Source organism: Crocodylus siamensis, chromosome 4 (assembly GCF_052110815.1).
Source record: "Crocodylus siamensis isolate JL-2025a chromosome 4, ASM5211081v1, whole genome shotgun sequence".
Taxonomy (NCBI): domain Eukaryota; kingdom Metazoa; phylum Chordata; order Crocodylia; family Crocodylidae; genus Crocodylus; species Crocodylus siamensis.
In genome coordinates this window covers 162,093,235-162,106,887 of record NC_143398.1, presented here as the reverse complement: position 1 = coordinate 162,106,887, position 13,653 = coordinate 162,093,235, and the positions used below count along the sequence as shown (strand labels likewise).

The 13,653-nt window shown below is 49.0% G+C and overlaps 1 protein-coding gene and 1 non-coding gene across 3 annotated transcripts in view; one reads left to right on the top strand and one right to left on the bottom strand.

Annotated features, from left to right (window-relative positions):
* The window catches only part of IGF2BP1 (insulin like growth factor 2 mRNA binding protein 1), a 92,269-nt gene that overhangs the window by 61,279 nt on the left and 17,337 nt on the right, over positions 1-13,653 (bottom strand). The gene's annotated exons all lie outside the window — the stretch shown is intronic.
* On the top strand, positions 4,944-5,016 carry TRNAC-GCA (transfer RNA cysteine (anticodon GCA)). Its single transcript has one exon. It is a non-coding gene; the product is annotated as a tRNA-Cys (tRNA).

Sequence of the window (13,653 nt, the reverse complement as noted above, 5' to 3'; positions counted from 1 at the left end):
CTGGCCAAGCCCTGATAGCAAGGTGTGCCTTGCTCACCCACAATGGTACAGGGAGATGGAATTACCCATGGAGGCAGATTTCTGGGGGTGAGCTGCTGGCTGCTTTCCAAGGGTTACAAGCCCTGATTACAGCCCTGCAAAACCATTGCACCTTGCTTCTAAGCCCATCAGGGCAGCTAGGTCACACTGTCTCACCTCAAATCCTATATTCTGCTACCCATCAAATTTGATAGGGATCCCTGCTGCTTCCAGGGATTCATTAATCAGTGCCACTTTCCCTTTCATCTCTGTCACAGAACCTATCAGATACAGTCAAGGTGGGGTTCATCATCAGCCTTTTGAGTGGCAATGCCCTGGCCTGAGCTTCCCCACTCCTGGAGTCTGCAGACCCCCTCCTTGACTAACTGGAAGACTTTATACAGGCCATGGCCAAGATTTTCAGAGACCGCAACAGGTCTGTACCACAGGGCCAGCTCTCTCAGATAGGGATGCTGCTCAGTATCGAGTTATGGCGCCAAATGTAGACAGCTAGTTGCTGACATTGAATGGAATAAGGCAGCTCAACATTTCCACATCTACCAGGGACTTCAAAGCCACATTAAAGATGAACTGGCCTAGGTGGAGCTCCCAGCTATCTTAGCTGGACTCACTGATCTGAGTATCTGCATTGACACCCATCTGTCTGAACAGCGACAGGAGTGTTGGGGCAAATCTCAGCCTCTGGGGCCAGCTAGGGACCTGGAAGAGTTGACATTGCCTCCTGTGGACCCCATGCAAGTAGACACGACTAGGAAAAGATTCCCCTCGGAGAAGGCTCATTGTCACTCTCAGGGGCTCTGCTTGTATTGTGAGGAGGCAGGGTATTTTGCCCAGACTTGCCTGAGGAAAGGAATGCCCACCTCCCCTTCAGGAAACTCTTCAGCCCAGCCTCATTAGAGGGGCCTTGTTCTGGCCCTCCAATGACCATTCAGCCAGATCTTCTGAATCACATCAAACACTTGAGTGCCACCAAACTCTAAGACATGCCCTTGCTTGTTGCTCTCCTCCTGCAACACCAGTCTGGGGTGGATCTCTCTGTTCCAGCACTCTTAGACACAGGGGCCTCCAATAATTTTATGGCAATGGTCACCAACCCATCGATCCTCATTGACAAGTCAATCCTGGAGCCTCTTTTAGTCAATCCTGGGCTGAGGAAGGGTTGGGCGCACACGCATGTGCGCACCTGCCCCACCCCCAGCCCAAGCAGGTCAATTTGTGGGAGAGGGAAGGGGCAGGGGCTAGATCAAGGCCCCCCGCAGTGAGCAACTGACCGTGTGGCCCAGCCAGGAGCAGGGAAAGAAAGGTAAGTGGAGCCCCAGCCTGGCCAGATGGTGGGAGGATTGGAGCCTGGGGGGCTCCTCCAGGGGCACAGGGGTAGCTCCCCCATCTCTGTGGGGGTGGAGGCAGCAGAGGCAAGCTGGCCACATGTAGGCACACCTCAGCTAAGCAGTGAGGACTCATGTGGGGGCAGCCCTGGCTTAGCTAGGTAAGGGAAGATTTGGTCATCCATGGGTACATGGTGGGGCTCCCACCACTGTGGGCCCATACCCCCCCACCCATGCTCGGGACAAGGTGGATGCTGCTGCAGGCTGCCCACTGCACCCAGAGCACAGGTGGAGGAGGGGAATGGACTTCTGGGGCCTCCGTCGGGCTGTGCCCAGCAACAGAAGCCCCCCCCTTCCCTCCCCCCGCCATGTGCCCCTGGACTGCAGAGAGTCCCAGGCCAGGACCCAATTTCACTCCGGTGCCATGGCTCCACTGAGCCGTGCCTACCCAGCAGCCAGACAATGTGGTGTTGGGCCCTGGCCTGGCCGGGTCTGGAAGCCTCCGCAGTCAAGGGGCGTGTCGGGGTGGAGGGGTTCCTGCCGCTGAGCGCAGACTGACCAAAGCCTCGGGGGCCTGTGCCTCCCCCGCCATCTGTGCTCCAGGCACAGTGGGCAGCCTGCAGCAGCACCAGCCTCCCCCCGGAGCACAGGTGGGCGGGGTGCAGGCCCCAGATGCCTCCAGGGGTGCGTGGGGTGGTGGGGCGAGGCAAAGATCCCTTTTGGGCTCATTTATTCCCTCTCCAAACAAGAGCTCAGGGCTCTCAAGGAATACTGAGAACCTGCACAAGGGGTTCGTCAGGCCTTCTACTTCCCCAACTGGGGATATTCTATGTGGCCAAGAAAGATGGCTGTCTCTACCCCTGCATGGATTAGAAGGCCCTAAACAAGATAACAATTCATAACTGTTATCTGCTGCCCTTAATGAACAAGTTATTTGAGAGGCTTTGTAAGGCTAAGATTTTTTTGAAATTGAATCTGCAGGGCACCTACAATACGGGAGGGAGATGAGTGGAAGACCATGTTTTGGTCCCACTATCGGTATTTTAAATACCTGGTTATACCCTTCGGACTATGCCTTGCCCCTGCAACATTCCAACACTTTGTAAACGATGTGTGTCGAGATATGCTAGACCAGTTTGTTATAACTTATCTGGATAACATTTTAATTTTCTCTGATGATCTGGCCCAGCATTCAGAACGTGTGCATCAGGTCCTTCTCAGGCCCTGAGAAAACCAAGCTCTGTAAAGCCTGGATGTGGAACCCCTTCACTTTTCCATACACCACCCTCAGACCAACAGACAAACAGAGTACATAAACCAGACCCTGGAACAATAACTCAGGTGCTTTCTAAACTTTCACCAGGATAACTGAGTGCCCTTACTCGCCCTAGTTGAATTTGTATACAACACTGTCCATACATCTGTAGACCAGACCCCCTTTTTTTCCAGCTATGGATTTTATCCTCAGTTCCACCCAGTACTGCCAACCTACCCATGGGCTCCTGCAGCGAACAACTTTGTATCCCATCTCCAGCAGGTTCAACAAGAACTAAAAGCCCATCTTGATGCAACCAAGACTACATATAAGGACCAAGCTGCATATAAGGACCCCACCATTTTTTGGTCAGCAACAAGGTCTGGCTCTCCTCAAAAAATAGCAAGACCATCAGCTAAACTGGACCACCAGTTAGTGGGTCCATTTAAGGTTGTGGAACAAATAAGTTCCAATGCATTCAAGCTTCAGCTGTCAAAGATATTGTAAGTGCACCCCATTGTCCATATGTCACTACTCAAATCTTTTATCAGGAACCCCTTTCCTGACTGTCTGGACCTGCCCCCCCAACCATGATAGTGGAAGGCCATGAAGAATATATTGTTAAGCAGGCGTTAGACTTCAAATATGTCTCAGGCAAGCTCCATTACTTGGTTGACTGGAACAGCTATGGCCCTGAAAACCAATCTTGGGAACCGGCTGACCATGTTCATGCACTAGTACCCAGAGTACCCAGAAAAGCCAGGTCCTGGGCCCCGTAAGGACAGGATACTGTCAGGGACGCTTATCAGGCATGCCCAGCTGAGCCAAGTACCTGAGTAGTCACGCATACCCCTGATCCCTGCTTAATGTGACTATCTCAGTTCCTGCAACAGCACTGGCTGCTGAAAGTGCCACTCACCCCTCAAAAGCACACCTTTGCACAGCTTTGTGTTCACTGCTCTGTGGTTCTCCAGGCTCCTGACTGGGCTTTGGCTTTCTCTGACCCTGATCCTTGTTCACCCCTGGCTCCTGACTTCAACTGTTGTGAACGTTTGCTCTCCTCTACCTTGTGCATAAGATACAGGCTAGAACCTAGTTAGCTGTTTCTCTTTTTTCTGGAGATGCCTTGGCTTTTACTTCCAGTGCTAATGAATTCCTCCAATGAGCCAATCTCCCATTAGTACATAAATACAATTTATGAAACTCCTTAGGGCAGGGCCCATGTCTTATATGCTTGGACACAGCCTAGGACAAAGCGGAAATGCACAGGAAATAAGCAGCATGATGGGTTGGGCTTTTCAATCAAATGCAAATGTATGCAAAACTGAGGTTGCAAACATACTGTATCCCCAATTCAATTAACAGCTTTTAATTTATCTGGTTAGGCTTTGATTCAGCAAAGTATTTAATCCTGTGCTTGATGTGGTTGTGGGTTCTTAAAAATGTTTTAAATTATTTAATTTAGAAAATGCAGTTGCTAAGCCACAAAAATTGAAGAAGGGGTGGGAGGGTCTCAGAGAAGGGGGCAGGAGCGGACATGGTTTTTAACTAATTTTTCTTTGTAAACTGACAAGATTTCAAGCTGTCAACACCTGTGTCAAAAAGGACTGTCACTGTTCACACTTCACAGATAAGAAGCCAATGCACAGCAGACTGGTGGCCAGATTTTATTTCCTATATTGGGGATTTAGGCACCTCAGTGCAATGCTATTCCATCCTGCTTAAGTTCTGAAGCCACTGATGCACTGCTGTCATAACACATAACATATCACCTTTGACCCTTAAGACTGAGCCATAAAAAAGCAGTGAGGGAGATAAGGACCCACCCACACTTTGCAGTAACAGTTTTTTCCAGGACAGAGTGGAATAGAATCACACTTAGGTGCCTACATCCACACACACACCTAGAAGGTAGAAGGTTGCATCACTGCCTGGACCAGAAGCTGTAAGTCCTGATGTCCCATGTCCTGCTTGCATAAAATCCCATGTATGCTGTATTACATTTGTGCACATTTCTTCAGAATTCTGTGTCTTTCTCTTCATGCTACAAAATGCAATTTCACAATTATTCTTTTAATTAGCAATTGAAATATGCTTCCTAGAACCCAGGTTTGGCTTTCTCTGATCCTGATCTTGGATCAGCAGTGGTTCCCAGACAGGATCCCGCAACTCCCTGGGATGCCACAAGAACCTGTCAGGGGTGCTACATGGTCATTGCCACTATGGGTTGAAATTTCCCTACCTGCCTCTGTTTTCAGGAAGCACATCAGAACCAAACTGAGGCCACTGCACCAAAAAGCTGCACCTGTCTGCATTATGTATAAGGGGGTATAGCTCAGTGGTAGAGCATTTGACTGCAGATCAAGAGGTTCCCCAGTTCAAATCTGGGTGCCCCCTCATCTTAGATCTAGACAGGTTACAGAGGTGGGCGGATGAGAATAGGATGGAATTCAATGCAGACAAGTGCAAGGTGCTGCATCTAGGGAGAAGGAACCAGCGACACACCTACAGGCTGGGGAACTCCCTTCTTGTCAACACGGTGGCAGAAAGGGATCGTAGAGCCATTGTTGACTCCAGGATGGACATGAGCTGCCAATGCAAGGAAGTGGTCAGTAAAGCTAACCACACCTTGTCATGCATCTACAGAGTCATTGCAAGCAGGTCCAGGGAGGTGATACTCCCCATCTATGCGGCATTGGTCAGTCCGCAGTTGGAGTACTGCATTCAGTTCTGGGTGCCGTACTTCAGGAGGGATGTAGCTAGCATTGAGAGGGTCCAGAGGAGGGTCACTTGCATGGTCAAGGGGCAGCAGGGCAGACCCTACAAAGAGAGGCTACGGGACCTGAACCTATTCAGCCTCCACAAGAGAAGACAGAGAGGGGATCTGGTGGCTGTTTACAAACTCACCAGGGGGGACCAGAGGAAATTAGGTGAGGCTCTGTTCCCCCAGACACCACCGGGGGTTACTAGGAATAACAGCTATAAATTGTTAAAGAGCAGGTTCAGGCTGGACATCAGGAGACATTACTTTACAGTTAGGGCTGCCAGGCTCTGGAATGGGCTCCCGAGGGAGGTGGTGCTTGCTCCTACCTTGGGGGTCTTCAAGAGGAGGCTGGACAGATATTTGGCTGGGGTGATATGATCCCAGCACCTGTTCCTACCCAGGGTAGGGGTTGGACTTGATGATCTGTTTAGGTCCCTTCTGACCCTAAGTACTATGATACTATGTCTTGAAGGCAGGCACGCCATTTCTGCTGCTGATCTTTTGGGTTCGGCTCTGAGTGGCTCCTAAAAGCCAAAGCACACAAGATGGTTCCACCTGCCCCACCTGTCTGTTTCCGGGAAATGCTGTGCAGGGTTGAACCAAGAACAGCTGTGGCAAGATGACATGCTCCTGTCACAGCTGCTTCCCAATCTGACTCTGCAGGAGGTACACAGCACAGTTCCACCTGGCCATGGCAGTGGGGTGAACATAAGATAATTATAATGCCCTAATCAATTGCTAACATCTTAATAATAAAGGATAACATGCATGCTATAATATTCACAATATATTTAAATCAGTTTTTTAGTGGAGGGCTGCTAAATTTTGAGCCTAAATAGGTTGAGAACCGCTGATCTAGAGGAATGCAAGATTGTGGCCTGGAAAATGTTATAACATAGAGAAACATGTTCTAGTCCAAGCTTCACTAGGTAAGGTTGCTAAATAACCAGACTTCCTAATTCCTGTATGTAAGCCAACATTTCCTAAACTATGAATTGAACAAGGGAGCAGCTGTGGGGCACAGACAAGACATTTAAGTTGTTGTCCAGAATCTCAACTCTTGCTCTTTGGGCTTTCCCCCTAGGTTGCTCCTTTGGCCTTTTGGCTAGGAGAAAACAAGACTAGGGGCCATCTGAACTCCAAGACCTCCAGGCTTGGGGCTTGCATGTAGGATGCCTGCCATGAATTTGGGAGTATCTGAAACCCCAAACTGATGAATCTGAGAAGTAGGATACTTGCTGGTGGAAGCACCACAGAATTGAATGATGGAGCTTTACTCAGTCAAAATTTGGAACTGATTTGGCCCTGGAAACAAAAATTTATTTAAAAAAAAGTAAGGCCCTGTATGCACTAAAGATCTGCCTCTGCCATAGCAATGGTGGCAAAACCCACTGGTCTAGACACAGTATATGAAGAAACTTTTCCTTCCACCAGTTATGACAGCTCCCCCTAATGACAGAGGCTCTGCTCTGTCAGTGAAGCCTTCTTTGTCCCCCTAAGGGGACCCCCTCTGAAATGAGTGAGAAAATTAGATGCATTTTTAAAAACTGGGAACAACTTACACTATGATGTCCTAAAAGGTTCTGAAAGACAATGGGATTTGGGTATCTAATTCCCTTCACCTCCTTGGAAATTATCCACTTTATATCTATCACTAGATGTGATTCTATCAATAGATCAACAGTGGAGAAAGACATTTGAAAATTCTTCCTGGTCCAAGCCCAGATCCAAGTTGCCTGCATTTTAAAAGATGATTAATCTTTTCATCCACGATATTGTGCTTGCCTTTGATTCAATTATTGTATCACTGAAGCAAAATCATTGGTCTGGATAGGCAGGACTGCACTAGTGTCTCTCACATATGGAGAGTGTACCCTTCTCTGAAAACCCTAAAACTTGTGAGTTTCTTTTTGCACTAGAGTTTGGATGCCTTTGTTGACCACCCTACAGCCTTATTATATCAGAAAGTCTCCAATATCTTCTCCTATCACCAAACCTTCACCAGCAAATGAAGCAGCTGCAGGAGGAAACAGAGTCCTTTCCTAGTAGCTAGAACATGGGGAGAACTTGAGAAGGGGAAGAATGCGCTGGATTTTTTCCCCCGTCTCTGCTAAGCCTCTACTTCACCTTCCTATGCCTCAATTTTGTCCATCTGTAAAATGAGGTACAAATATTTCCCTACCTCAGAGATGGGTTGCAAATCTAAATTCATTAACTCTATAAAGCAGGGAAGTGTCCTAAGATGGAAGGTACAGTATTGTATCAGTGTATCGCATAGTTGCACTACTAGATCAGGGCAACAGTCCATCTCGCTAAGCGTCATGTTTCTGACAGCGGTCAATTCCAGCTGCTTTAAAGATACAACCCCCGCCCCGCTCCCCCCCGCCCCCCCCAAAGACTCCTCTAACAGGGAACTAGATCCTACACATGCCCAGGGAGGGATTCCAATAATCTTCTGCACTCATGCCAAAGTCAATACATCAAGTATCTGTGGACAGGACAAGTTTAACAGTAAGTAATAGAGGGGAAGATAGATGAGTTTTATACAATGTGTCCATTTTGCATTATTGTCCAGTGCTAATTTGCTGGCAGGCTGCCATGCACTGAAAGGCTTTTTCTGCAGTTCTATGCATGTACCACAGCCAGGATCTGCAGCACTAACTAAGCTAGTTGCATTCCTACCACCAAGATCCTAAAACCATAACTCTTGTGGGACAGGATGGTCCAAAGAAATTGATAGAGGGATACAGGTTTCAGCCAATTTTGAATCCAGTACAGTTCAGTAATGAATGACCAAAAGCTGTTACCATTTAGCGGCTGTTCAGTGCCCCATGGGGAAAGAGTTAGTATATCTTTGCCCATCTCCCAATTGTCAGGATATAGGCACCACCTCAGTTGGCACAGACGAGGTGCCCTTGTTGGCAACCCACAGTCAGAGATTGAGGACTGAATCCACTTTTTGTCTCTGCACTGCATCTACTGTAATATTTAGGGCTACCTTCTCTCATCAAACATTACCTAATGCTTGATCAAGTAGGGTGCATTATGGCAAATTTCACCTCATGATCTCAAAACAGTTTAAACAGAGATTATATAGAGGAATCCAATAACACGGCATGAAGGGAATAGGCCCTTCTTATGAATAGCTCCCGGGTTCTATGAGGCTGATAGCAGGGCACTAGAATGGCAGTATTGTTTGTACATGATGCAAATCCATCTCACAAGTGCATATTGCCAACATTGTGCACCCCAAATATTTAAAGAAACATGACTGAAGGGTCTCTCAGAAATCATGAAATTAGCTTAAAAGTCATTAAGCTTACTAACAATCATAAATGTGGGATTTCTTACATTCGCCTAGTGCTTTTTAAGCCTTTTAAACTGCATTTTGGTTACATTTCCAAGCTTGTCTCCACTATTATGAGGTCCAAGGACTTACTTTAAAAATAATAATAGCAAATCACATGCCTCCAGATTCTGGGGCCTTAATACATGTTAAAACTAGCATTGATGAAACCTAGTATACTAATAATCCGCATCAGCACCATGCAAAAGTAGTTGAAGTAAAAGGTCTGAGAGCATAGACTCAAAAGCAAGCCTCTGCCAATGGCTTTCTTTACCCAAGCACACTATCACCATGATGCCCTCTTTAGGTCTCAGCAACATGTAAAGAAATAAGGATCAAGCCTTGTTTGGTAGGATGAACACAGTACTATGACCCTCCCAGAACCGTAGCTCTAACACACTGCTCTTCATGTTGCCAGGGGGTGACATAAAGCCATTCTGCTTTCCTTGAGTGCAGAATGGTAAGAGGTTTTCATCTGCAGTAGGTTTTATCTAGCTGTGTCCATCTGAACCAGTTTGGGGCTGGTTCTTTGTGCTTTTAAGACTTTGTATAATAACCAGTGAGCAGGCGAGTATCTTCTGTGCTGAAGTTGCAAAGAAACATACCATAAAATGAATGAGGGACCGAAGGACCCTTTTGCACTGTCAGTACCTTTTCTACGCTAAGTAGGTTCTAACACAGTGATTCTCAACCAGGGTGCCAGGCACGCTGGGGTGTCTTGAGATTGTTTCAAGGGTGCACAGGGTGCCACACAATGTTAGCACTTGTTAGGTGGGCAAACATGGTTCACAACATACACTCACATATTTTAAACAGAAATCTATTAGAGCTGTGTGAAACAGCAGCATTCTGCTTTGACTTCCATTTCAGCGGAACAGTGTTTCGTTTCAAGTTTTGTTTCGTTTCAAAAGCACTGTTCCGTTTCATTTCGTTGAAACTGTTTCACTGTTTCTCTGCTGTTTCGACATTTTGCCCATAGGCTATAATGGGGAAGCACGAAACAGCCTATAACTTTGTCGTTTCTTGCCTGGTTCAGATGAAACTTGCAGGGATGGTAGCCCCTTCTGAGGGCATGAAGCCTGCCACGTTTCAAGGAGATAGGTACAGAGGTTTCTAGGAAACTGCACCTCAAGCTGTTGACAAGCAGGAGCTGGAGAGCAGGAACAGCGTCCTGTGATCCGGTGGGCAGATTGGGGCCTGCACTCCCAGGAGGAGTCCGGCACAGCCTCAGCAGCCCTCCTCGGGGTGCGGGTGAGTCCCCAATCTGCCTGCTGGATGACAGGAGGCTGGTGCTGCCAGCTGGGACCAGCAACAGCACAGATCTTCTTGGCAAGGGCTGCGCCCAGCACCAGTCCCAGACAGTAGCACCAGTCTCCTGTCACCCGGCAGGCAGATCAGGGGCTTGCCCGCACCTCCAGGAGGGCTGTGGGGACTGTGCCAGACTCCTCCCAGGGGTGCGGGCCCTCCAATCTGCCTGCCAGGTGACAGGAGGCTGCTGCAACCGCCTGGGACCAACACTGAGTGCAGCCCACACCCAACACCAGGAAGATTGCTGCTGCTGCTGGCCCCAGGTGGCAGAACCAACCACCTGTCATCTGGCAGGCAGATTGGGGGCCTGCCCACACCCCCAGGAGGGCTGCAGGGGCTCTGACAGACTCCTCCTTGTGGTATGGCTCGTGATCTGCCTGCCAGATCACAGTTGGTTGGTTCTGCCAACCACCTGCGATCTAGGGCCAGCAGCAGCATCAATCTTCCCAGCGCTGGGTGCGGGCTGTGCCCAGCGCCAGTCCCAGGTGGCAGGAGCAGCCTCCTGTCAACTGGCAGGCAGATCGGGGTCCACACCCCCAGAAGAAGTCCGGCAGAACCCTGCAGCCCTCCCAGTGGTGTGGGTGGGAGGCTGCTGCTGCCACTTGGGACTGGCATGGGGCGCGACCTGCACCCAGCACGGATCCATGGAACTGAGCCTGGTGGCAGAAGGCACTTCCGCCTACTGGGCTCAGTTCCCCAGAGCAGTCCTGGGGAACTGAGCCTGGTGTGAGGAAGCGGAGTGGAGCACCAAGCTGCGTTCCACTTCCCCCCACCAGGCTCAGCTCCCAGCCCCGTGGAACTCAGCCCGGTGGCAGGAGGCAGAGTGCAGCCCCGGCTCTCCCACCTTCTGCCACTGGGCTGAGGTCCATCAGAGCCGATCAGAGTGGAGCCAGGCAGTGGGAAGTGGGCAGATCGAGCACTGCACCGGGATGAGCCACATGGGGCTGCAGAGCCACTCAGAGGGCAGCCCTGGCTCTCCCCTGCCTCCCACCACCTGGATAGCTGCTTTGAAATTCAAAACCTTTTGAAACTTTCAAAATGTTTCGACTGGTCTTGTTTCGTTTTGAGGCGGTTTCAAAGCCCTTCATTTCGTCTCGATTTTTGCTGTTTTGAAAGCGAAGCGAGTTGAAATAACACTGAAATGAAACAGCTGGCAAAGCTTTGCTGGAAGAATCCATATTGTTAAGACACTATATGCTACAACACTGACCTGCTGTGGTCTTTCTGAGTTCTCTGCAACAGAAATATTCCTGTTTTATTTTTCTGTAATCAAGAAATGAATGAAAACTAAGAGCTGGCATTTTCCAAGGGAAGCCTCAAGTGTAAAAGGATTGAAAACCACTGTTCTAACACCACACTCATCACTGGAGTATCCATATACTTACCAGGACTGCAATAACTATTATGACTAACCTCTGGTGATTAACCCTGTCACTCTGCAATGTTTGCATATTTTGGAGCCCCTTATTCCCCCCACACAGGAAGAAAGATGGCACAGACCATCTTTTTGTTTCTACAGCACTTTGCATAATCGGATCAGGGCCAAATTGAGATTGGTCCATTAGGTACCTAAATGGGACTCGGGCAGAGCTTAGTTACAAGAAGCAGGACACTCCCATTTTGGATTGCAAAGTTCCCGCTACGGCTTCTGCACATGGACTATAGCTCAGGACAGAGGCTGAGAACATTTTGGCAGTAGCGGGCCAAAGACACATAGTTTAGTCTGATACAGGCCAGCCCTTCTAACCTAGCAGTGGCCACTGCCCAATGTCTGTGTGAATGAGGCCTCCCACCACCAAAAAGCCACAGAAGCCCTATACACATGCCAAAGCACCACAGAAGCCCCATCTTTGCAGGCAGGATAGAATTGATCAGTGGAATAGATCCAATCCATGGGCCAACCCCAGGCTTAGGTGCCTAGTTCCCACCTATGCTCCTTTGCAATTCAAAGTTTTGTGCTGAGGTACCTAAATTCTACTGGTAGGCACACAGAAACCATGCTTAACTTGTGCTGACAGCATTGAATTCAGCCCAGAGATAAGGTCAATAGGACAGGGTCAAGACAGGAAAGACAGCTGTGATAGCAGGGACCAGTGAACCCATGTAGCTGTAGAACCATATCCCCAAATCACGTAAACAAGCTAGTCTATTTCTACCAAGAAGCCGTATCCCTATACAACCATGCCTCTTCCTCAAAGTCTATCGTGAGAGGGTTGAGCAGACTGCTGGTGGTCAACATGTGGTCAACATGTCTCCTTCAGGCTAGATATCAGGAGACGCTACTTCACAGTCAGGGCGGCTAGGATCTGGAACCAGCTTCCAAGGGAAGTGGTGCTCGCTTCTACCCTGGGGATCTTCAAAAGGAGGCTAGATAATCACCCAGCCGGGGTCATTTGACCCCAGTACTCTTTCCTGCCCATGGCAGGGGGTTCGACTTGATGATCTGCTCAGGTCCCTTCCGACCCGACCAACTATGAAACTATGAAACACCTTGAGTGACCCCACTAATGCTAAGGCTTGTCTCCCATTCCTGTCCCAGGCTCTGCCTACCCTTTTATCCAGCCCTGATCACAGTTTCTATCTGCACAGACTCCTGCTTCAACCTTGCTTGGTTTTATCTTCCTACTTGGTTCCCTGACTCCAGTATCAGCAGTTCCTGGTTGTAGCTTATTCTTCAGACCTTGCTCTTTTGCCTAGCTTGGACCAACGGCTCTGATCCTGGCTCTGAACTATCCCTGCTTCATTTCTGACTGCTTGAGCAAACCAAAAAAAAAAACTGCCCCTTTTTGAAGGGAACCTTCTTTTATCACCCTACCATGGATATGAAGCTGACAGATGCCCATGTCTCACCCAGTGAACTGCAGAACACTGCCCAGGGTCTGTAAAGCCAGGTAGCTCACCTGCAGAGGTGGAACAGTACCCTATTGACAAATCTGACACACCCACAGCCCCAGCCCCTACAATACTGCTGCCCAAAGAGATCTGGTGATGCCCAGTACTGTTTTGGTTCATGCTATCCCCACACCTATATCCCATTGGTAGGATCAAGGTAGAGCACATAATCAGCTTGTTGACTGGTAAAGCCCTTGACTGGGCAACACCACTACCTCTTAAAGGACATCAAAAAATGCTACAATCTGGAATGGGTATCCCTCTACTCCAGGGGTTTTCAACCTTTTTTTTAAGAAGTGTACCCATTCTGGTGGATACCCTTCCTGGACTGTACCCCCTGGATGAGCAGGGGGGAGAGAGGGGGGGCCTCCCAGCAGCAGCCAGTTGATGAGTGGGAGAAGGGGTCCCCCGGCAGCTGGTCAATGGCAGGCAGCGGTGGCACACGGTGGCAGCACACAGCAGCAGGCAGTGGCACACTTCCCAAGTACCCCCGCTTCTCCATGCCGCCACCACATACTCCCTGGGGCCTTCCCAAGTACCCTCAGGGGTACACATACCTCTGGTTGACAACCCCTGATCTACCCCTTAACAATAAATTACTGGAAACAGCACGCACTGAGAGGATTTTGGCAAGCTCAGCATTTAGGGAACCTACAACCTGGCCCACATCCGTGAAAGGAATGAATGGAAGATGATCTTCAACACCTGGTATAGAAATTTCCAA